This window comes from Gorilla gorilla, chromosome 6 (genome assembly GCF_029281585.2).
Source record: "Gorilla gorilla gorilla isolate KB3781 chromosome 6, NHGRI_mGorGor1-v2.1_pri, whole genome shotgun sequence".
Classification (NCBI taxonomy): Eukaryota; Metazoa; Chordata; class Mammalia; order Primates; family Hominidae; genus Gorilla; species Gorilla gorilla.
In genome coordinates this window covers 39,107,543-39,117,062 of record NC_073230.2, presented here as the reverse complement: position 1 = coordinate 39,117,062, position 9,520 = coordinate 39,107,543, and the positions used below count along the sequence as shown (strand labels likewise).

At 37.7% G+C, this 9,520-nt stretch overlaps 1 protein-coding gene across 1 annotated transcript in view; it reads left to right on the top strand.

The window, feature by feature from the left end:
* The window catches only part of PDE1C (phosphodiesterase 1C), a 703,814-nt gene that overhangs the window by 633,944 nt on the left and 60,350 nt on the right, over nt 1–9,520 (top strand). The gene's annotated exons all lie outside the window — the stretch shown is intronic.

The window sequence follows — 9,520 nt, the reverse complement described above, 5'->3', positions numbered from 1 at the left end:
GATAGCAGCCAATGGACCACCCAGTGATGCCCAAGAAATATGTTCTCACAGAAGATACGTGAGCACCATCCACACATCCATATTTTTTCCAATCTTTCCTGAGGTTCCCTGCAGAGCAGGTCCCTGGCAACCCCTTGGTTTCAACTGCCTGCTTGCCACTGGCAATTTGTTTGTTGGTGCCTCCCTCCCACTTGCCAGGATCCCAAATAACAGGGCTAGAACCATAGTAAACTCACCAAGAGGTTGACTCCTAGGGTTAGACTTTTGCCATGGTAACAGATAAGCAGAGAATGGACTTCTTTGCCTGTTCCATTTTGTGGTGATCCTTATTGGGACCTCCTGGAAAGAGATAAGGGTTGCTGAAAGGTGATGTTCTTGTCTAGGAAGGGAAGGCCCTAGATGTTGAGGGATAGGGCCTAGAAGCAGGTCTGTGTTCCAAACTGCCTGCTTTATCTTCTTCATTTTTAAAATTTTATTTTATTTTCAGTTCTGGGACACATGTGCAGGACGTGCAGGTTTGTTACATAGGTAAACGTGTGCCATGGTGGTTTGCTGGACCTATCAACCCATAACCTAGGCATTAAACCCTGCATTACTTTATCTTCTTAACAACAGCCTTGTTGGCCAATGAGTTAGCAGCATCTTCAATCCAAACTTGAGTGGAAAAGATATACTTTCCTTCTGAAATCCTTGAATTCTTCTTTTGAATTAAACTGTTTTGAGATAATAGATCTACATGTCGTTGTGAGGGATAATACAGGGACATCTCCTATACGTAAGCAGTTATACCCAATGGTAACATCTTATGAAACTATCCTACAATATCAAAACCAGTATGTTGATATTTACGTGAATATATACAGAACATTTATATCACCACAAGCCTCCCTTATCTTGCCGTTATATAGCCATGCCCCGTCCCTTCCTTCCTAACCTCCTGCTCCCATTCACTTTTTAACCTTGGCAACCATGAATCTATTCTCCATTTCTATAATTTTGTCAATTCAAGAATGTTTTAATAATGGAATAATACAGTAGGTAGCCTTTTGGGTTTGGCTTTTTTTTTCCACTCAGCATTATTCCGTAGAGATCCATTCAGGTTGTTGTGTGTGTCAATAATTTGTTCTTTGTCATTGCTGAATAGTGTTCCATAGAATGGACCACAGTTTGTGTGACATCTTGTATATACACCTGGATTGTTACCAATGTTTGGCTATTACAAATAAAGCTGCTATGAACATTCATGTAGAGAGGCTTTTGCGTGAACATAATTTTTAATTTCTCTGGGATAATGCCCAGAAGAGTAATTACTGACAATTGCATGTTTCCTTTTACAATAACACCAAAGCGGCTGTAGCTTTTCCCATTCCCACCAGCAATGTACGAAGGGTCCAGTTTCTCTGTATCTTCACCAGAATTTGGTGTTGCCAGTATTTTTAAAAAGCCATTCTCAGAGGTAGGTTCAGTAGTAATATCTCATCACAGTTTTAATTTGCATTCTGTGCATGACTAATTATGCTAAACATTTTTTCATGTGCTTACTTGTCATCTGCGTAGTTTCTCTGGTGAAATGTTACTTCATGTCTCTTGTCTACCTTCTAATGGGACTTTTTATATTACTGTTGAGTTTTGAACTGGATCCTAGATATTCCAGATACTAGTTCTTTATTAGAAATATGGGTTGCAAATACTTTCTCCCAGTTTGCAGTTTGTATTTTTAATCTTTTCATGGAGTCTTTCACAAAGCATAGCTTTTAAATTTTTATAAAGTCCAATTCATCATTAATGAATTTTAAAATATATAATTTAGATTTTTCTGAGGCTCTTTGGAGAAGCTTAATTGTGTTAAGCATATTCCAGCCTGTAGATTTTAACAAATCCTTTTGTCACTTAATTTCCACAGTTCAAAGGGAATATTTTCAAAGACAGAAGAGTATGAATCCCTGATTTCCCCTTTGAATAGACATGTCTACTACTCCCAAGTTCAGGCTGTTGTTGCTGTTGCTGATTTTTCCCAGGGCTTTGTACATACTCTTTAATTGATTATGCCCCTCCCCCTTTTAAGGCAGATGTAAACAGCAACTGACAGGGCAGATGGTAATGTAAATCTATACCTTGGAGAGTTCTAAATAACAACCACATATGTGCAGTGCTGAAGTCATAGACCCTCAGCCTACAGCGCTCCCAGCATAAGTGCAAGGAGCCGTTGTGTCCATGGCATGATTTGTAGTCCAAGAGCCCTATGATGTATGGCTGAATTCACTTGTGCCTTCATTCCTGATGGATGCCTAATGGTAACTAGCTTTAAATGAATATATTTCACTTTAATCACAGATATCCCATCTTTATGAATAAGAATGATTTATAAAATGATTGAGCATTTCCAGACAATTTATTTTAGTCAATAATCTATAAAATGTTCTCTTAAAAGATTTGCCTTTCATAGCCAATCTAGGGGTAGTTTCTGTGTTGATGAGTGATGAGGCTCCACCTTCTCAATTCAGGGAGGGGGAAAGAGAGAGGAAGAGAAAGCACTGAATATTCATAGGCCTGTTTTATCCCAGAGATCTTGCTGGATCTCGTTGGTTGTCTCCATCAGCCTCTTAGAGAGGAGAGTGAGCTGTCTCAGATCAGTATCCCCTGGTAAGTGAGCACTATGTCTTTGCTCTGGGCAGTTTTGAACACATGTCAGGTCCTGATAATAGGGAACTCTTTAATCTATAAGAAAATCTGATGTCATTTATTATCATTTCACTCAAAAAAAAAAAGAAAATATTTAATCTTTCAGATATGAATTGTCACATTAAACAATAAATACCTACTAAAATAAGAGGCAAGGTGAATGGTTGTCTTTTCCTATTTTATTTTAATTGGCATTTTAATTGAGATAATTGTAGTTCACACGTAGTTGTAAGAAATAATACAGAGAGATAGATCCCTTGTATATTGTGCACAGTTTCCCCCGATGGTGACATTTTGTAAAACTACAGCACAATATCACAGTATCTCAAAGACAATATTGATATTGGTACAATCCACCTATCTTCAGATTTCCCCAACTCTGTCTGTGTGTATTGAGTTCTATACAATTTTATCATTTGTGTAAGTTCTTGTATCCAGCACCAGTCAAGATACTAAACATTTCCAACACCACAGAGATCTCTCCTGTTGCTCTTTTACAGCCATGCCCCTTCCCTTTACCCTCCCAGACTCCACAGTGGTCCCTGACAACCACTAATCTGTCCTCTCTCTCTATCATTTTATTATTTCGGGAATGTTATATAAATTAAATCATACAGTATATATAACATATAACCATTGTTATTGTTTTTTCACTTAGCATAATTCTGTGGAGATTCATTCAGGTGGTTTCATGTATCAATAGTTAATTCCTTTTTATTGCTGAAAAATATTCCATGTTATGGATGTACCACAATTTATCTAACCCATTCATCTGTTGAAAGACATCTGAGCTGACTGCCGTTTCGTCTATTGCAAAGGAAGCTACTGTGAACAATTGTGTACTTCTTTTGGTGTGCACATAAGTTTTAATTTCTCTAGGGCAAATAATCAAGAGTGCAATTGCTGGCCCATATGGTAGTGGCATGTTTAATTTTATAAGAAACTGCCAAACTGTTTTTCAGAGCGGCCTGGCCATTTTTCATTTCCACCAGCAATGTGGGATGATCCAGCCCCTTTGCATCCTCACCAGCTCTGATGTTGTTACTATTTTTTGTTTTACCCATTTTGATAGGTGTGAAGTAATATCTCACCAAGTTCTTAATTTGCATTTTTGATGGCTGATGATTTTGAATATGTTTTCATATACTTATTTGCCATCTGTGTATCCTGTTCTGCAAAATGTCTCTTCATTCCATTTGCCCATTTTCTATAATATTTTGTCCAGACCAGAAGTTCTCTCTTTTCCTTTCCTATATTTAACATAGGGCAAATTGTCAACAAAAATGTTTGGTGCTTAAGTGGTTACTACATGCCAGACACTGTTCTAAGCACTTATTACCTGTTTGTTTAATTCTCAGCACAATCCTATGAGGTAGGTACTATTGTTATCATCCCCTTCTTATGGATGAAGAAAGTGAGGCCCAGGGAGGTGAAGTAGACAGCTAAGAATTGGTAGAGACAAGATTCAATCCCAGACAGTCTGACATCCATGCTCTAAACCACTGACCAGACTCCAAATCTAAAGCTGCTTGAGAGCGAGAGAATACATACAGTTAAGGGAGACTCACTTTCAAAAAGACACGAGAGGACATTTTGCTAAAATTTTAACTTGTTATGGTTACTGGTGCTGACTTCCTTGGTGAATTTCATCAGAAGATACCAATGTGTGGACTTCTCTGCCAGGCCTTAAAACATCTGCTGTGGATCAAATAAAGCAGCCAATTTTTGCCATCCAAGAACTGAAAGGGAGGTCTTCTTGCATGAATAAGTTTATTCAATTATCATTCACTGAACGTTGATTTGGTGGTGTTCCTGGTGTTAGGGAGTAAATGTGAATAACAGACAGCATGCATCTTTTAAGAGCTCATAATCTGATGGAAATGAGAGAGACAGACGCAGAAAAATCACAAGAAGGTGCATTGGGTGCTCTACCAGAGATATGAGCCAAGTGTTCTGACAGCCCAGAGCAAGACACAAGAATCTGCTTCTGAAGAAATAAGTTAGGGTGGCTGAAGAGAGATGGTTTTGAACAAAAGGGAGGAAAAAGATAATCTAGGAAGATAAATAATAGCATATTCATCCATCCATCCATTCACCCATCCATTCATCCATCCATCCATCCAACTGAACTGTGAGGAATTTCATGAAGGTGGTATGTTAGGTACTGAGATAAAATGGTGAATAAAGTACAATACCACCATAATTTCAAAGTCCTTTGTGTGGATTGAGACAGGGAAGATGGCCAAGTACAGCCAAATTCTGAATGTTAGAAGAATGCAGTAGCCGTTTACCTACCCCTCTCAAAAAGAACAAAAAATTCCAATCTGTCTGTAGGAACAGTGTCATATGGTTTCAAGAACTATCAAATTTTAAGTAAACCATTGAATTATTTCTGATGTTTTGGCCTCAATGATAGCATTTCCCCCAGGAATGTAGGTGAATCATGTTAAGTGGCTAGGCTGGTCCCTACTTCCTGAGGTCAATTGGCTGGCCTTAATATCTCTGAGGATGTACCACTCACTTGTCAGGACCAGGTATCAGAGCTTTCTGATGCTTGACTGGGCATCTGATCTGCAATATGTCTCCATTTTCCACACTTACCCTATCCTTTGTCCCACCTCTTTGCCCTTTCACTCATTTTTTGCAGCTGACTTACTTCTAGGGTTTGCCCTATCCAGGTGTATTTTTTGTCCAGCCTCTGGGTCCTGGTCTATACCGGTTTGTCTTGTCGAATGGAGACTCAGAACCATGAGGTCCCTAAGTGTCATTGTGACCAAAGGGGCCATAGTCACACTGACTTTGAGCACCATTCTGATCCAAAGGGCCACAGTTACTCTGACCCAGCTACCTTCTGTTAAATTCCCACTGTGATCTCCTAACTATATTCTGGCTAATGCTCATCACAACCCCATGAGGTATATGTTCTCACTTTATGTTACAGGTGTAAAACCTGATTTTCAGAGACCAAGGTCCCTTGCCAATGCCACATAGCTAGTAAGAGCAAGGGAGTGACTAGAATAAAGGTCCCTCTTCTCTGAGTCAGTATTCTTTCTTCCACTTCACTCCGTAATAGGCTTGATGCCTTCCCCAGTTGGCTCTGCATTGATGGTCTTCATGCCTTTCTATTCTCCTGCATCAATGAAATGGGTAGATCTGACTCATCATTTACTTGCTCACGAAAACCAAGCTGATTTTATTCTTTTTTGAGTATCATGTTCTCAAAGTTGGACATCTGGCAATTGTATGAAACAGTGATCACCACTCAGCTGAACAGCAAGGGAGCCATGTGGCTTTCATTCGGTTACTAATCCAAAGCTTTGCTTGAATATTAATTTGATCACGGCTTCTCTGATGCTCAATTAAGTAAGTGTACTGAAGATGAGACACATGCTGAAAATATGCTGACTAATGCAGCTCCTGGTTATTAAGGTGCATCCGGACACTCTCTGGTTGCTGGTTACCACCTGCAGTACATGGGAATGAACAGGCCTGCAGAGAACTAATTCATTGCCCTCTTCCCTCGCTTGCTTTCTTCCAGCTAAGCTATTAGAATTTTTCAAATCTGAGAATTGCCCAGATTCTGAGAAATCTCCACCAGAGAGGCAGCACAATAAAGGAACCAAGCCTAATCCCCACTGTGTCGCCAAAGCCTGTCAAACATTACCTCAAGCGTTCATATAAGGCTGCCTTGTTGGAGGAAATTGGCGAGGGAATTAATGTCAGCTACCAGATGGTAATAACGGCAGACACAACGCACCGTTTATGGGGGCTTCTGAACACAGAGGGAGCAAGCACATATATTTTCCCAAAGGGCACATAGAATTTTAAGGTATGTGCAATGTAGTTTAAAGCTTCTGTTGCTCAGAGAGAAGTGCTTAGATATGAGGGGATACCACATTTGAATTGTAGCTGCAAAAATATTAATAAGTAATTTCATTAACTCTCTATGAACATAAGGAAAAGTGTTGACTAAGGTTTTTATGATGTGGAAAAAATCTTTTAAAGTTTTAGGACTTTGCCTCTTTTGTTTCAACTGCATGAAAAATGACACACAATTTAGGAATATGCGAAAGCAAATTTTAAACCCAGCATGTATTCAAAATAGCGGCTATAACTTCTGCACTTGATTTCAAGAAAATTACATGCCTCATATTACTATACTCATAAAGCCCAGTGGGAAACTCTCTTGCCTTTTGCCAATGAGAAGGTCAGCTACCCAGTTTCTGGCAAGGGTCTCTGTGCAGAGTTTTGGCTTTCTTCTCCCATCTGTCCAGAATACCCTGGCCTGGAAGTGGCAGCTCTGGATTGCCTACATATGAGCAGCCCACGAGTGCATTCTGGTTGGAAAACAAGGTTAGAGGATCTGCCTCCAAGCTATATTTACAAAGTAAGCATGTAGTTTTTACTAGATTATATGTTCATTTGGATATGGATTGGTGGCATAGACTAAGCCAACCATGCTTTATTTCTGCCAATGCTTTCAGGGAAACTTTTCTTACATTCGCATCACAATCCAAGAAATTGTAGTAATTCCTTTTGCTTTTGAGGTCAATTTTGCATATCTGTAACAAGAATCAAGGCTCACTTGACCTAATCCCATCTTACCTCTTCGACCAGGCTGCCCACTACGCCCTGAACTATTTCCTCCCTGATCTCCGTACACACTCTTGTTTCACATATACTGGAAAAGAAAGCACAAGATTTGAAGTCATACAGAACTGGGCTTAAATCCTATCTTTTCTATTTATACTTTTGGTGACCTCGGAAAATTTAATCTCTTAGACTTCATATCTCAACTATGAAATAGGAATAATAATAACTGTCCTACAGAATTGTGATGAGTATTGAGATAATACTATCGAAGTATCTGATACAGTGCTTGGCTCCACAGTAGGCACCTAATAAATTCTCACTGTCTTCCCTTTCCTTTGTCTCATCCTTTATTTTTACATTCCCATGAATGGTAAACTTCAGTTTAAAAGTTTACTCCCTTCCCTCACTCTATTGATTGGTGATGTCATCTTTATAGTATACTAAATTTCTATTTGCAATTGAGTCTACCTCTGAATTTTCTATTCTGTTCCATTGCTCTGTTTTACCTAGTCAAGCACTAACAGTACACTGATTTTATACCGGGTTTATGATATGATCTACTATCTGGAAAGGTTATCCCCTTCTTTCATTGTTCTTATTTTTCAGGGACTTTCTGCTATTCTTGCTTGTTTATTTCTTTTAAAGAACTTTAGCTCCAGAAAAATGGTGCTTTTATTTGAATTCAATTAAATTCATAAGTTTATAAATCATGTAGGGAAGAACTGATGTCACCCCTTTATGAGCTTCGAATCTACTTTTTTGTTCTTCTGGACTGTTTTTTAGTCTTACTCATAGAGCGTTAGAACATTTTTTATTAAGTTTATGTGTATATTTGTGAGTTTATCTTTGCTATTATAGGTGGGGCCTTTTATTGTATCTTCAAACTAGTTTTTATTTATACATATAAAAGCTATTACTTTTTACATATTGATTTTACAATCTGCTATCTTATCAAATGATCCTAAGATTTTTAGCATTTTTTCCATTGATTCTTTGAGTTTCCCACGTATAAAATTATCTCATATGTAAATAGAGATAATTCTACCTCCTTCTTTTCACTTCATGTATCTCTAAGTTTTTATGATAGCATTTTCTGATACAATATGATAGCAATGCTTAATTGCTGAGGAAATGCCATAGCTGGCATTTCTATCTTGTTCCTGACTTTAGAGAAAAAGCCTAGAAGTTTTATAATACATAAGGTACTACATTCACTATTGCACTGAGTCATTTGGAAAGTATGTAATAATTCTTATAGTTTATTGAGTTTTTTTCTTACATGAATGAGTTTTGAATTTTATCAAATACTTCTGCACCTGGGGAGAAAAAAAATGTGATCTTTCTCCTTAGCTTGATTAGTATGATGAATTATGTTCAAAGACTTTCTAATGTTCAACACACTTTATATGTCTGGGAAGAGGAATCACTTAGGACACAATATTTTTTAATTTTGCCATTACAGTCTATTGGTTGATAGTTTAAGGTATTTGCATGGATAGTCGTAAGTGAGACTGGTTTATAGTTTTCTTTGTGGTGTATTCTTTTTCAAGTTTTTGTGTCAATTGTCTCCCTTCACAAAATAAATTTGGAAATTTTTCTTCTTTTCTGTGCTTTGGAATAGTGTAAGTAACATTAGTATTATCTGATCTTTAAAAGTTTGGTAAAATTCTCCACAAAACTAAGATCTGATCCCAGCACTTATTTTGTGGGGAATCCACAAAACTATTTCCTCTTTGTCTTCTGGGGAGATTGGCCTGTTTAGACTTCCATCTCTGCTTTGGATAATTTTACTGCTACACATTTTTTAATAAATTATTCATTTCAATTTACGTTTTCAAATTTATATATAGACTTGTGTACAATTAAGGTGAGCATAGAAATTATTTACCAAATCAGGACATTCTTGATTGCTGCAGAGTGTGGTTACTGGACGGAATGCTGGGAGCATAGGCAGCCACTGAGTGGGACTAATGGTCACTCAGTGCCAAAGTCATTTCTTAGGATTTGTTGAGAGTCCATGATTGAGGTTATTTCTCCTTTATCATTTCCCCACCATGACTTTTTTTTTCTTTCATTAGGCTGGCTAATGAATTGTCTATTTAAATTTTATTCAAAGAAACAATTTTTGTGTTTATCTACTAATTCTAGTATTTTTCTGTTTCCTAACCCATTAAATTCTACTTCTGTCTTATTAGTTCCTTCCTTTGGCTTTTTAAATTTTGCTTTGTTTTTCTTCTAGTTTTTG